At 41.4% G+C, this 9,284-nt stretch overlaps 1 long non-coding RNA gene across 1 annotated transcript; it reads right to left on the bottom strand.

Annotated features, from left to right (window-relative positions):
- Window positions 1-2,934: 2,934 nt before the first annotated feature.
- Window positions 2,935-4,093, bottom strand: LOC125309947. Its single transcript, XR_007196215.1, has 4 exons — window positions 3,941-4,093; window positions 3,748-3,798; window positions 3,579-3,653; window positions 2,935-3,294 (listed from the first exon to the last, which is right to left on the bottom strand). It is a non-coding gene; the product is annotated as an uncharacterized LOC125309947 (long non-coding RNA).
- Window positions 4,094-9,284: the final 5,191 nt, after the last annotated feature.

Below are 9,284 nucleotides of genomic sequence, written 5' to 3'. Positions count from 1 at the left end.
GTCCAAACTCATCCATTCTTCTCATTTGAAATACTTGCAATCACTAAGCCTACTCATCACACAGGCACATGTATCACATCACATGAAAGAGCTTTTTCTCAGCTTTTAAACAATGTTAGCCGCTAATTACTGTGGTGAACGGTTCGCGAGAAAAGTAAATAATATAATTAAATTTAATCATAACGTCTACGTTATATATATATAAGGTGCTACACCCATCTCCCTACCCATTCATCTCGGTGGAATACTTCACAAACCCTTCGTTCAACACATGACAAACCATCAGAATAAACAGCAGACCTTACCGAACACAAAGGTGTAAAGCAGTCCCCTGTACAGTAAGCCGTTGCAAAGTATTCCGGTTAAATTAAAAATGTAATCTGCAGCAAGGTCTACATTCATGTCTCCAACTTTGGTCTTTAGGTTTCAAAATGGGTTTAAATCGTTCTTCACGATTTCATAACAGGCCAAATACAAAATAAATGTTACAAATATTGCCTAGATATAGGTAAATATTAAAATCAGAGGATATACAGCTGAGTAAGAGTTTGTGAAAGGAGTCTTAATGATCAAAAAATGCTAAGCATGCATCTAGGTTGCATCAGTTTCTTAAAGCTGAGCTGTGCTTAAATTGTTCAATACATGATTCCATAACAGGCCAAATATAAAATAAATATAAATATTAAATATAGCCTAGACATCTAAATATTAGATGATCAGATGATTTACAGTTTTATGTAATATGTCATGTTTCATGTTTTTGTAATGTTTCATATAGTGATTCAGGTCTACTGCTGTGAATAGGCTAAATACAACTTTGATTATTTTTATAGCCTACTACTGTATAGTTAACTTTGGCCTTGGTGCCCTGACATGTGGCCTTTGTGCCCCCCACCAAATATGCCCAACTGAAGGCCAAGTGGCCTTGCCCCTAAAATGGTGAAATTCCAAGCCTGGGCCTAACTGTTGATTATTAATTGGGGTGATATTAAATCATGAATATGAAAACTGACATGTTTTTATGGTCTTGGTCTCGACTCGGTCTCGACTCCTAAAGGACTCGGACTCGACTGTATTTGAAAACCAACGGACTCGGTCTCGACCCTTCAAAGACTCGGTATTGTCACAGACTCGGCATAGGCGGTCTCGTCCCCATCTCTACTAAATCCAGAATATTAGGTGACACAAGAAAAGCAGGTCCCAGGCACTCAGTCAGACATAAAAAGAGGAGAAGGAATGAATTAAAAAGCCTTTATTTGGTATGACTTAAGTCATTTTTTTTTTAATGCAAGAACCAACATGTTTCAACCAACAAGTGGTCTTCAGGGCTTGTATTTGTTTTTTTAAATGACTTAAGTCATACCAAATAAAGGCTTTTTAATTCATTCCTTCTCCTCTTTTTATGTCTGATTGAGTGCCTGGGAACTGCTTTTTTTGTGTCATTGGATTTTTCCCCAAGAGCACCTATTACGGACTCTATAACTGTACCTGAGCGCCGGGTTGAACCTCTTGCAGTTCTTGAACATTAGGTGTTTATGTGCTGAATACTAGGAGTGAGTGTGAGAGGGTTACAGGCTTAGGGATATACATTCATGGTCCACTAGAGGGAGATCAACTGATTTTCTTCTGGTTAGGGCCTACATTCTAGACCTCTATGGGCAAGGAGTCATTCCTTTATTCTGCAGATCTGTCCTGTGGAACAGTTTGCCTAGAGACTTGAAAATAATAATAAATGCAAAGTGATTCAAGTCTAGCCTAATTGTTTTTTTTCTGCTGATGTTGTTGATTGCAGTGGGTGGTAGTAATTAACTGTTATTTTGTTTTGGTGTTGAATGCTGTTGTTTCCATCTTCATGATGTTTCTGTTTTTTGCACCCACCCATCTGGTTTGATTACAACCTCAGCTGAGACAGGGTTGGTCCTCAGCTGAGACAGGGTACACATTTACAGTGCTAGGAGTTGTGCCTTTCAAGATGTTTGCAATGCTCTATCTCTACTGGTTAGATATGCTTCATTTCAGTAAGATTTGTATTTATATTTTAAAAATCTAAAAGTATTGTTGCTGTTTGTCATTGAGTTCTAGTATTAGACATCAATCAAATCATCATCCTCATCTGCACATGTGCATGAAATGTTCCAATGAGAGTGCGCATGGATGCAGATGTAACTGAAGAGCACACTCTGGTGGTCCAAGGGCCAAACCAGCCTAATGTGTGCCTGCTCTTAACAGGATACATACACTGAACAGATGAATAATACATGGTTTACCTCAGCTACAATTAGGTTTATATTCCTCTTAGCATACAAGTTACAAGTTTTGCCATGCAAGCATGCAAGTTTTGGTTTACTCTTCAGAAAACCAAGACCTGTGTGTGGGGACTTTGTCATTAAGCTCAATTTATAATTTGGCTACAGGAATAAGCTGGTTTACCCCCCAGTAATGGAATTTTCTGGGTTGATAGTGTGGTGTTGTGGTACGTCTGCTTCCTCTGCCCCTTGTTATCTGCAGCAACTTGATTTAGTAACAAGCAGGGCTGTGCAAACTTTCTTTGCTCACAGCACTGGTGCTGCAGAGCCTGATGATTCTGTAGCACAGTCCACATAATGTTATTCTATAAGAACAGCCTTTCGAAATAATGAATCATAAAACATCCAGTCAGCTTATTCAAGCCTTTATTTTTAAGAAAATGAGCAAGCCGAGGCCAATAGCACCAGTGACCAACGCGGCTCTCTGGAAGCTCCTATGGGTCTGCTCCAAACAAATACCGCTTCAGTGACAGGAGCAGACGTAGACACAGAACATACAGAAACACAGACAGACAAAACATAAACATTCTAGTTAGGCCAGAGATCATGGGCTATTAAACATTAATAATATTAATAATAATAATTTATGAGAGAGAACAATATATAGGCTACCTCTTCTCGTCTGGTTTGTTTTCCTCCTCCAGGAGGCTGATTTGTGCCCGGATAGGCCTCTCAGCACCTGAATCCACATAGTTATTAACCTCTGCCTTCCCAATCTCAAGTTTGATGGACTCGTGAATGTCCCCTGCCTGATGCCTGATGAGTGGCTCCATCACCTCAGGCTCCTGTGTCTCTCTCATCTCATGCTTGACCATCTCCTCACAACTGATGTCCATCTCCACTGTCTCATCTGTAACCTCCTCTTTCACCTCAACATGATTGATGACCTCATCGACCTCCTCATGTTTTCCGGCTTCTTCCATCTCGTGACGGAGGGTCATCTCCATGTTCTTGTGTGTGTCCTCATCCAATGCCTCTTGAATTTCCCCTGGGGATCAATAAAGTATCTATCTATCTATCTATCTATCTATCGAAGGGGCAAAGGGCAGGTGCTAGAGCCCCTGTAGCCCCCCTTCTCTGCACGTGCCTGGCGCCGGGATTAGTGTGTGCTTCACCTCACTGTGTGTTCACTGTGTGCTGTGTGTGTTTCACTAATTCACGGTTTGGGATAAATGCAGAGACCAAATTTCCCTCACGGGATCAAAAGAGTATATATACTTATACACTTCTGAAGAGCAAGACCACAGATTATACCCAATCAAAACACCATACCTCCAAAGCCTTGATGTGTTGGGTAAGATCTACTATCTTCTTGTTTGTATCGCTCGCAAACAAAACATCAGACATCTGTCACATGAAACATATTTCCGAGTTTAAAAAAGGAATTTGAGTTGAACAGCAAAATAAACAGCAACTATTTTTTGCTGACAATTTAGCCTACCTCATTGTTGCTGGCTTCAATGACGTTGCTCAGGACTTTTTTTTCTTTTTGCTGTGGGCACATCAGTTGAAAAGCATGAGATGATGATAGGCCTACCATAACTACTATTCTAAGAGTTACTCTTAAAATTGGGGTTACTGTTTTAGCCAATCTTTGGGCCTAGCATATCATCTGGCTAACAAGAGAAACTTACCAGTTTGTTATTTTGTGCTTTGAGGCTGCTGTTGGCCATCTGGCTCTCAAATAGTGCCGCTATAGTGACCTCTAGTAACAGTGATGTTTGTATAGACCTCTCCAGAATAAGTCCCGCCTCCTAACTTCCGTATCCATCCAACCTTCGGTCGTCAAATGTCTATGGGAAATAACATGGCGTTTTGAAAGATCGTACCTGTCAAAGTAGGTGACGAAGTAGAAAAAGCTGGTGGGCAGATTGGCCTACACACTTCTGCCATCTAGTTTCCACGGTGCCAATCAAAAAATCCAGTGGAAACTAGATGGCAGAAGTGTGTAGGCCAATCTGCCCAGCAGCTTTTTCTACTTTGTCACCTACTTTGACAGGTACGATCTTTCAAAACGGAGGAGGTTCCATCAAGTCATTTAGGTTCGCAGCATTGTCCAGTTGCTCAATCCGGTGCAGACCGCTCGGGTCCGAGACACTTCTCCTCATCATGTTTTCTGAAATGTTTTCAGAATGGATAGATTAGATAGCCCACTAGCTTTTCTCCCAGTATATGCAACAGGGATCGAGAGTACAATGAACGATAACTGTTCGTTTTGAAAAAGACTAAAGCAGTCTACGTAAAATGATGCCATAATGTAATAGATAGCATTGTGACATCACAAACATCGGTATTTTTTATCAGATAAAGCAATGTTTTTCATTCCAGCTAAAGAAAGTTGCCTAAGTGCCTTAATATTCACTGAGTGACATCTTTAACAATGTATATCTCTTAGACTAACATATCGTCTTTAACTCTTTAACGCAGGCTTTTGTTGTTTCCATGGGAAAGCTTTTGCTAAGTACTTATTGGTTGTGATCCAAGGCCTGGACGCTAAATGTATTTGCAGCCTATTGTAATGGAGGCTATACAATTTATCATGTCATGTGAACACTAAATCACATCCTAAATTATTTGTTTTTCTGTAGTAAGCCTAAGCCATTATCAAACGTATAGCAGTATAAGTATATATACTCTGGTCTCTGCATTCATTCCAATCCGTGAATTAGTGAAACACACTCAGCACACAGTGAACACACATTGAGGTGAAGCACACACTAATCCCGGTGTTCTAGTTTAGATGGTGAGCAGGTTAACTGGTGATATTTGCTTAAAATCAGTGAATATTCAACAAGACCCTGAAGTGTTTGCAAGTGAGACAATATAACGGATATCACTGAAAACATCACCAGTGCATGTCTAATACATGTCTGTTTAAGCATTATCCACACAAATATGACACTTACTGAATGAATGGAAAAAAACAAAACTAGCGACCTATCTGGGATTCGAACCACGCATGGACAAGAAAGTTGAACGGATTAGATAGATAGATAGATACTTTATTGATCCCCAGGGGAAATTCAAGGTCTCAGTAGCATACAGACATCAGACACACATTCACTAACAGCAGAAAAAATTCATTAAAAGTATATAATATAAAAAAAACACAACTAAGCAATAAGGACAGTAGAAGATAAAGAATATACTAAATATACTAAAATACAAATTATACTAAATAACACTTCTAAATCAATTCTAAAAACAGTATCCACATAGTGGGTGATTAATCAAGAGGCACTTGCAATGACTGAGGCAGGGACTGAGCCTGTGGTTCTCTGTGCATAGTAAGGTAAGGTAAGGTGCTCTGTGTGAGTGAGTGTCATGGTGATGGTGCAAATGAGTAAGTCCAACAGTGCAAGAATAAAGTCTAGAGACCAGCATACAATAAATATGGACATATCAGCGAGTAGGCAAGGTAATATAAAAAAACTATAGAAAAAACTATCTATCTATATATATCTATCTATCTATCTATCTATCTATCTATCTATATATATATCTATATATATCTATATCTATATATATATATATATATATATATATATATATATATATATATATATATATATATATATATATATATAACTATGTTAAGAAAAAGGATTAGCTCCTATATCGTCTACTACACTACGAGCCAAAGCATTCGTCCGTATAAGAAGGAGAAGAAGGGAGGGGGGGGAGAAAGGTTTTGCCTTTATACTGACCGTGGCCAGTTACGACATGCATTTGAGGTCACAGTGCGTGTATACTTGCCTACTATCCCTGCCTAACGAGTTTGTGTTTACACACATGATGCTTGGTGCCGAGACGCTACGGTAGTACACAGACACTGCTCTCCACTGGCGGAGTTTATGATCATTAAGTGCCGACCCTTCTACCTCTCCAGGGAATTCACCGCGATTCTGCTGGTCGTTGACATTGACATTGAGGAATACACAGACACTGTGACCTCCTACATCACCAAATGCATCGATGATGTTACAGAAATAAATCACCAACCAGAAGCCATGGCTGATAGGAGACGTCCACAGACTGCTGAGGGCCAGAGACAAAGCCTTCAGAGCTGGAGATGTAGCTGGCCTAAGAACAGCGAGGGCTAACCTGTCCCAGGGCATCAGGAAGGCAAAAAAGGATTACACAGACAAAATAACAACACACTTCAAAGACAGCAGAGACGCACAGAGCCTGTGTTTAAGCACAATATGACACTCACCCACAGAAAACCCCACCTCCCCCCCACGACCAACCCCTGTACCTGTCCTCTGCCAGCGTGAAGAGGACACTAGCCACCATTAACCCATAAAAGCAGCAGGCCCAGACAACATACCAGGCGAGGACTGTGCAGAAGAGCTGAAGGATGTTTTTACAGACATTTTCAACACCTCTCTGGAGCAAGCAGTCATCCCATCACTTTTCAAAGCTGCCACCATCATACCCGTGCCAAAGAAATCATCACCATCATAGCTTCAATGACTACCGGCCCTGTAGCACTCACGCCCATAATCATGAAGTGCTTGAGCGGCTAGTCATGTCACACATCAAAGCCACCCTACCCCCACCCTGGACCCTTCCAGTTTGCATACCGAGCCAAACGATCCACGGAGGATGCAATCTGCTCTGCCCTCCATCCAGCCCTCACCCACTTGGACAATAAAGACTCATATGTGAGAATTCTGTTCATAGACTTCAGTTCAGCATTCAATACCATAATACCACAACAACTCATCAGCAAACTGGACAAGCTAGGATTCAGCACCTCCCTCTGCAACTGGCTGCTGGACTTCCTGTTGCAGAGACCACAAGCAGTACGTGTCGGGAACAACACCTCAAGCACTCTGACCCTGAGCACGGGGGCCCCGCAAGGGTGTGTACTCAGCCCCCTGCTCTTCACACTGCTAACACATGACTGTACAACCACTCACAGCTCCAACCATCTGGTGAAGTTTGCGGACGACACAACACTGGTGGGCCTCATCAGTAAGGGCGAATGGTGCAAAGACAACAACCTCCTGCTGAATGTCAGCAAGACCAAGGAGATTGTTGTCAACTTTCAGAGAGGCCACAAACAACTGCCACCACTGTCCATCGACGGAGATGCTGTGGAGAGAGTGAGCAGCACAAAATTCCTGGGGGTGCACATCAGCGACGACCTCTCCTGGACCACCAACAGAGCATCACTGGCGAAGAAAGCCCAGCAGCGCCTCTACTTCTTGCGCAAATTGAAGAAGGCAAGTGCCACGCCTCCCGTCATGATCACATTCTACAGAGGGACCATAGAGAGCATCGTGTCCAGCTGCACACGAACTGTTCAGCCTCCTGCCCTCTGGAAAGAGGTACAGGAGCCTCCGCTCCCGCACCACCAGACTTGCAAGTAGCTTCATCCACCAAGCAATCAGGATGCTGAACACTCTACCCACTCTCCCATCACTGACAGCCCCCCACCCACCAGCCAGCCAGGAACCTAGGATCCTGTATATCCTAACACCCCCAAACACCTTCCCAGGACCGCCCTGTGGAACTGCACTGTGACTGTGCAGCCTAACGTGTTGCAAGCCTGATATACTTGAAATGACTGCATATCAATGTAAATATACAGTACACACAAGCACAAGTTTAAACTTCATGTAAATGTTATCAATGTTATTTATCACTCTGCCACAATGCTGCTGCTGCTACTACTACTCTGTCAGAAGGTTACGCTAGGACTATGTAAATATACACACAACTTCCTCTATTTTTTTATATATATTCTATATTTCTATATTTTGATATATATTCTATATTTCAGTCTCGCACTTTAATGTCTGTATGTGGTATGCCTGTATATTTTTATTTTTTATTGTCTATGGCTATGTCTATATCTAAAGTATGTCTATGTCTGTATTTAAAGTATGTCTATGTCTGCATGGGAAAGTAAGAAACAAAATTTCAATTCTTTGTATGACCATGTAAAGAAATTGACAATAAAGCCGACTTGACTTGACTTGACTATTAAACTCACAAAACCGTACATGATTACGAGGAGTTAACGTTACATAAGTTAGCTGCTAAACCTCCACGTTAACGTTAACCAGCAGCACATCATTCTGACGGTAACAACATTGTGACAGTAACATACTAGGCCTACTAGTGAATGTTTTATATAAATTATGTAAGGGATAATGGACGACACGGTGGTCTGTTCACAGAAGTTAATGCACGGTCGAGGTTGTAAAACGGCCCTGACGCGAAGCGGCATTAACTTCTGTGAACAGACCACGGTGGAGTCCATTATCCCGCTTATTCCACTGTTGCCACTTGCGTTGTGTTCATTAGGGCCCGAGCACCGAAGGGCGCAAGGCCCTATTGTTTTTGTAAGGATTATTAGGGCCCGCGCACCGAGTGGTGCGAAGCCCTATTGTTTTTGGAAAGATTATTATTATTATTATTATTATTATTATTATTATTAGGGCCCGAGCACCGAAGGGCGCAAGGCCCTATTGTTTTTGTAAGGATTACTATGATTATTATTATTATTATTATTATTATTATTATTATTAGGGCCCGAGCACCGAAGGGCGCAAGGCCCTATTGTTTTTGTAAGGGTTATTATTATTGTTATTCTACTTTTTTGCTTTCCTTTTTTGAGGTGGTTAACATGGGCGAAAACTCTTGAAATTTGGCACACGTCAGGTGTCATGCAACGCAGATAGGTACAAGAGCTTGACCCCGGGCGTTGGCATATAGTTTTAGATACACACACCAAATTTGGTGGGTGTATGTAACTCCCAAAAACAAACAACTTTTCTATTAACATACCATTAGCCACGCCCACAGGAAGTGAGGTAATTGAGATTTTGTGCGACGTGGACATGATCAATTTTGACATACTCCTCCTAGACGGTTGATCCGATTCATGTCAAAGTTGGTATACATGACGCCAAGATGTTTCTGATTCTAAATTGTGAAGCTTTTTTTGATATGTTGTAATTTGAC

The sequence above is a fragment of the Alosa alosa genome, chromosome 16 (genome assembly GCF_017589495.1).
Source record: "Alosa alosa isolate M-15738 ecotype Scorff River chromosome 16, AALO_Geno_1.1, whole genome shotgun sequence".
Classification (NCBI taxonomy): Eukaryota; Metazoa; Chordata; class Actinopteri; order Clupeiformes; family Clupeidae; genus Alosa; species Alosa alosa.
This window is presented reverse-complemented; position numbering and strand designations above follow the sequence as displayed.